Source organism: Trachurus japonicus, chromosome 18 (assembly GCF_045865225.1).
Source record: "Trachurus japonicus isolate A0001 chromosome 18, Traja_1.0".
Taxonomy (NCBI): Eukaryota; Metazoa; Chordata; class Actinopteri; order Carangiformes; family Carangidae; genus Trachurus; species Trachurus japonicus.
Genome location: NC_140924.1, coordinates 30,716,560 through 30,722,559, shown reverse-complemented (window position 1 = coordinate 30,722,559; position 6,000 = coordinate 30,716,560).

Below are 6,000 nucleotides of genomic sequence, written 5' to 3'. Positions count from 1 at the left end.
CAGTACACTGTGTGTCCCGCGTTGTCCTTTAGCAGTGAATGTTAGATCCTGTTGTCCTTGGATCACGTGTCAGCATTTAGCTCTGTGTATGTATGTGTGTGTGTGTGTGTGTGTGTGTGTGTGCACGGCTTCACTGGTGTCATCAGGAAAATTCCTTCATGGACCAAGTGATTGTGATGGTCGGTCACGAAACTGCCCCAAACAACGGCACTGATAAATGCACATCTTGGAGCAAGCATGTGACTAGAATATTAAAAGTTTTATTTATATGGACAAGTCAAAATTATTTAAAATTATAAGAATGCAAAAATCACACACTGACACATACATTATGTTCATAGACAGCTCCTATAGTTGTAGTGAGTATAATACAATTGCTGCTCAGCTAACATGACAAACTGGCTTGTCACATTTAAAAATAAGCTTTCATGAAATGTGAAGACTTCCCACAAACTTCCCTTTGTCCTACAACTTATTGCCCTGTCTCTCTTTAACAAGAAGCAGGCGTGCTTGAATGGAAGAACGGTTCTGTCCTTCACACTGTCTGATTTGCTTAGGAAAGGCGCTCACGTCTAATACTAATCTGAACGACAGCAGTGGAAATCCTGGCTCAGTTTCAGAGGCTAGATTGGGCCTGGCCCAATGACCTTCTCTGAGAGAACATGGAAAGTTTGCCGGCTCAATATGTCACAGCCAGCATGAGCTTAGAAAGAGAACAAGAAGAGAGTGATTAAATGGGTTAGATCAGTGGCTGGCTTTGGTAGATGTCGGTAGGAGAGCAGCTCTGGTTGTACTATGAGATTAACGTAAATTGTATCACGCTGAAACTCTCCCATCATGGATGCATCCAACTTTACAGAGCACCCAATCAGTGAAAAACAAACCCAAGACTGTTTTTACTTCCAAAAATATTTAACTCCCACTTAAAAAGGTGACTGAGCACTGGTACGCAGCACTGAAGCATTCTGTTCACTTTACATGAGTGCAACAAGTCGAGCACATCTGTAGATCGATAAAGCCCTCCAAACATTATAGGAAGTGACAAAGCTATCATTTTGTAGGAAGCAGGCTTATGAAATTCCCTTTCAGGCTTCCTGCTGGATAAGAGCAGAGCCCGTCCGCTGAAAATCAGTGTTTCACTGACATAAATAACTGATAATTCAGAAATTGGACATTTCTTAAGGCATAATTATAGCAACTGAAGTAAGTTTAAAGCAAATTAGCCTCACAGGAAGTTGAAACAAAGTGTTAAAACGGGGTTAATTGAATTGTAAGCCTTGTCACAGAAGATTACCAAGTCCAAGAAACACCACTTTAATTGCGTTATTACCATGTGGATTAAGGCATGGGGTATTTTTACCCAGTAATTATAGCTTGACTGTCCGTGCATTTTAATGCACTTTAGTCAGGATGATTTGGGCTGAAATTTTTGACAGCCCAAACACAGAGGAAAGTTCCATTACAAAATGTATCTGTAATGCTTTGGGATAGCACTGACATTTGAGCTGTAGCGGTGCCCACAAAATAAGGATTAACAGGATATATGGTGATAATGAGTAATTAATTTGACAGCGCATCGCCTTGATTTGATGCTATTTAAGTATCAGAGGAGAGAATCAGACTCACTGCTGTGGCCATTTCTCCTTTTTCAGACTGCATGTCTGCCATAGAACCTTTACTACAGGAAGCCTCTGTTCTCCTGAACATCTCATCTTAGTTTACCCTGAGGCTGTAGGACTATGTGCTTCCAAACTTCACTGTCTGTACAGTGTCATTACATCTGAGCAGGAAACATGCTTTTTTTTTCTCTCTCTCTCTCCGTAAAGTAGAGAATCTGTGATTTCCAACAAGTAGTCCCACTGCTTTTTGACATATTGCTGCAGCTTTCACTCTGTGTGTTTTTGATCGATTCTCCTCTGCGTTCTTCACTCAATTCGACAATCTCATTGGTTCCTGTGGGTGCTGTCACAGCCAATCAGAGTGTCTGATACAGACGCTTGGCCATATACCCAGACTGAACACAGAGTGAGGAGAGGTTGACAGAAAACAGACAAAAGCTTGTGATCTATAAAAACTAAGGAAAAATGCCAAGGTCTGGTTTTTGTTTTGTATGGTTTTATGGGCTTTAAACTCGTGTTCTACAGTACTTTTAGGTCCTTAAGGAATGACAAGTGTGATTAACTGAGGTCCTGCTGATTTTGAGTAGGCTTTATATACCATTTGGTGAAACTTTCAAATATTGTCAGCTTTATGGGATGCTTTGTTGTTGAGTGGTTAGAGCACACCCCATGTTGGCATGGCCTGAAGCTGTGATCACTGATTCGATCTCAACCCAAGACATTACTGCATGTCTTTCCCCTAGTCTCTTTCCCTGCTTTCCTTCTCTATTCACTGTCTTATCTAATACAGGCATTATATATCCCCAAAAATACTTTTTAAAAGGAAAAATGCAAAGGTTACAACACCAAACAGTCTGAATGACTTCTAATGGAATGTTATACATCGTGCCGAGGTGATGAACTTTAACCTGGTTCTGTTTCCCCCTCTAACACCACCAACAGGTCAACGTTTTCCCTTAACAAGTGAAATACCTCAACATTTAATGAGAACATTAGCACATTTAGTTTTTGCAAGAGCAACTAATGACATTCACATCAGCCCCAGTCACAGCTGATTGGAATGTGGTGCGTTTAGTGCTAATTAATATACATGTTTGCATACTAAGATGCCAAACTGAGATGGTGAATATTACACCTGATAAACCTCCAGACATCAGCGCAGCCTCACACAGCTTTCTTGTGTGGCTTCGCATTCGCAGTCTTGTTAAGCGACAAAAACACACACCTCTGTTTCTACGGCTGCACTGCTGTTTTGTTGCGTCGGTGACTGGTGAAGATAGTCATTACTTTTCTAGATGGACCGTTTTCAGAGAAGCCGGGGTCTTTAAATGGAGTGCTAATGTCACTGAAGGTGTATCCGCGCTTTGAAATGATAAGGAGCGTGGACTGCATCAACCTCTTCTTTTGATACCTTATTGATCTCCTGCTGCTATCCACTCTCTGCACTCCAAATGTTGGTCAGTTCACAAAAACAGTTATACCATTGTCTCTTTGCGGAGCTGCAGGGAATTCCATCTGTTGCTCAAGGGCACTACAGGGCAGATGTTTCCAGACACTGAAATTTGATCATAGCCCTCCAATTAAGCAGCGGTCTCCCTACTTTCTCCTACTTCTCACATTCGTGATTTCAACAGCCAGGGAACCTAGGACGGTCACAGAATATCATTAGCCTAATGGACAGGAGCGCAGGATGGCAAGAATGAATGATTGCATTACAGTGCCATTTGCCGCAGACTGCACACTGACATAAATAGTGCAAACAAACAATCACTGTCCATGTGGCCATTGTACTGTACTGTGATGGCTTGCCGTCTGATACATGGGTTCAAGCCGGGGTCTGAGAGGGAGAGGGAGCGATGCTCTCATGTGCCCTTGAGTCAGAGTGAGTGGGTTGGGTGGGGGCTAAGTAGCTGGGAACTGGATTTAGACACAACTCCACGATCCGCCAGGACCACTCTGCATAAAAATACAAGGAGCAGATAAGAGACAGAGGGGAGAGAGACAGTCAGAAAGAATACGTAGGGAGGGAGGGAGCACTCAGCTTTTCTCTCTTTCCAAGCCATCCTGTCAAGAATGCTTGAATGGAGCCATTATGAAGCCCAGATCCAACTAGTAGCTATGGGTCAGTTTAAATAACAAGAATAAAAACCAGATAGCTAGCCTCACATTTTCTCAGGCAGTTATTGCTAGACCTGGGAATAGGACCCCCATGAGTGGTGGCAATATCACTTTAGAGAGTCAAGAGTCGGGAAAAACAACATTTTGTACCACAACATGGTGTTTTTTTTTCTTGTTGTTTAAATTTATAATAATTCTTTGTTTGCTCCTGTGAAATGTTTTCACCCCTTCAAGCCTCAAAAAATGATCACCATGAATAACTCTTCGATTTAACTGCTCACGACTCAGGCATTTGCTTTATTTAAAAGGGCCACAAACAAAGAGGGTTTATACCCATTGATCTAAACCATGATGGTGATGGTGGGGTATTTAAGAGCTGTTTACTTCACTGAGCAGTTTGTAATTCAGGTCTCATGCTACTTTTTTATTTGCAGTACTCCATGTTCTTAATCCAGTCTCTAACAGACTGTAAATGATCTCTTTGTAAGGGGGAAATAAGCATATTTGATTTGTCAGTATTTTGAATGAAGTCATTAAGTACTGAAGTCATGGAAATTATGCTAATTGTTATTGATGCTACTCCATGATTGCCAAATAATTACCGATGATATGCTGCTCACATCATCACATTTACATGTTGCTCTCTACATCGGCTCGTTAGCGATGGCGCCGTGATGCCGGGCCTATCAGGATCCTCTCTCCCGCCACCTGCACACTTGGGGAGTGTGGGAGCTAGGGGACGGAGCGGAGCGTCTGCACGGTGCCATCACAGTTTTGGCCCAAAGTGCGCCGTCGCAGGCCTTGTCACGTCGAGTCAGTCGTACTCGGCCTCCTCCCCTCTCTCTATGTCTTCCCTTCCTCGGTCAGGTGACGCTCACAACAGGAAAAAAAAAAAAAAAAAAGCCTAGACGTCTGCATCCGAGGCTCTAACGCTCTCTGTCAGCTGGCTGTCCCCGCGGTCACAGTGGAGATTCATCTTTTCTGCTGACGTCCCTTCTGTGTGGCAGAGAGTTGCCAGCCCCAGCAATCTTAAAGGCCTGCCATGGCCTCGGGCGCTGGGGGGCAGGTAAACGCCAGAGTCGTCAAGGCAACAACTCTGTGGTTCTGTTGGTACACGATCAAAAGGCCAAATTACCAAATGATTGCCTTCTGGATCCGATTCCCATGCTAATCCATCAACAAAATCTATATGAGCACACGCATGCACACACACATCATTACAGACACTAAAACACTGGAATCTTTTAGGTTTCCCTTTTTTGTTGTTCTAATTAATACGCCACGTCTTGGGCACACTCGAGGTAATTAACATTGTTTTTTGCCAGCAACACACAGCAGATGGTGATTGAAAATAGAGGGATGAGTCGCTCAATCAACCACCATTTGTCTGTAGCCATTAATTATCTAGCGAAGAATACATTCAGTCCCCAAAGTTGATAGTTTGGGGGGAAGAAGAATACTGTCCTTCTGTTCCTCATTACTCTTTAACAGCAGAAACTGCTGAAACTAGAATGCCAGATAGGGAGATTGCGATTTTAATAGCACTGTCATTATCTTCTCCCATAAGGTGGCATACGATAGAAGGCTTGTGGCGGGGGGGAAAAAATCGTGCTAACAAAGAAACGTTTCAACAAATGGAAGCCAAGCAACATCTAGTGGTTCATTGTGTTCCGATTCATCAAAGAACACTTTCAGAGATGTTAGGGACAAGATGCACAGCTCCATTCAACACCACGGCTCCACTAACTGCTGCAGGGACTGTTTAGTTTTCTCACAATCAACTGAGAGCCGTCGGATCTCGTGACCACTGCCCGATTACACCACAGACCACGTGACTTTATCAGCCGTGGAATGGCAGCGTCTTGCCTGGCAGCTACAGTGCCATGATATCATTATGTTTCAAAATGTATAGCTTCTTCCTCCAGACCTGGCAGAGTCTATGCAGGACGTGCTGACTTCTGCCTGGCAACAGATTAGTGTTTGACACTCAGCTTATATGAAATCCTCTAAAAATAAAAGGCAACAAGAGGGACAGAGAGAGAAAGAGAGGGAGGGAGGGAAAGGACAAGACACAGACAGTGAAAAGGAGTTTGGGGAGTTGAGCAAAGAGAAACCTTGAAGGGACACTGGAGGCGAGAACTCAGTGACATAGCATCACATCCCGGCATCGCGTCTTTGATGTTATTTTGTCATCACCAGCAGCTCCCTAATCCTACGTCTTTGGCACACTATAATCTTGTTTTTATTCTCTCTGCCTGCCTTG